Source organism: Meleagris gallopavo, chromosome 5, assembly GCF_000146605.3.
Source record: "Meleagris gallopavo isolate NT-WF06-2002-E0010 breed Aviagen turkey brand Nicholas breeding stock chromosome 5, Turkey_5.1, whole genome shotgun sequence".
NCBI classification, from domain to species: Eukaryota; Metazoa; Chordata; class Aves; order Galliformes; family Phasianidae; genus Meleagris; species Meleagris gallopavo.
This window is the reverse complement of record NC_015015.2, coordinates 56139543-56140050: the sequence shown is the minus strand read 5'-3', so window position 1 is coordinate 56140050 and position 508 is coordinate 56139543. Positions and strand designations below refer to the sequence as shown.

The following is a 508-nucleotide window of genomic DNA, read 5'->3' as shown; positions in this document are numbered from 1 at the left end:
GGCCTCGAACACCTCCAGGGATGGACCGGGGATCCACAGCCTCTCTGGGCAGCTGTTCAGCACCTCCCCACTCTCACAGCAAACAACTTCCCCTGACACCCAACTGAAATCTGCCCTCCCTCACCTTCCAACCATTCCTGCTGTTTCTCCCCTTTCCAAGAGCTGATCCCCTCCCGTCTGCAGGCTCCCTTCAGGTCCCGCAGGCTGCACTGAGGTCACCCCGCAGCTTCTCTTCTCCATGCTGAACAGCCCAGCTCCCTCAGCCTGGCTTTGTGGGGAGGTGCTGCAGCCCTGCTCATCTTTGTGGCTCCTCTGCACCCTCTCCAACAGCTCCTGTCCCTCCTGTACTGAAGGCTCCAGACCTGGTTGCAGTGCTGCAGACGGACGGACAAGAGCGGAGCGGAGCGGGACAATCCATCACCGCCCGTCCCTGCCCACCAGCCCCCCGACGGCTCCGCGTTGCCCTCCGGCCGCACCCAGGGTTTCCCAGCCAGCAGGCGGCGCCCCC

At 64.2% G+C, this 508-nt stretch overlaps 1 protein-coding gene across 1 annotated transcript in view; it reads left to right on the top strand.

Annotated features, from left to right (window-relative positions):
- Positions 1 to 508, top strand: part of MDGA2 (MAM domain containing glycosylphosphatidylinositol anchor 2) — a 375704-nt gene that overhangs the window by 194541 nt on the left and 180655 nt on the right. The window lies entirely within an intron of this gene.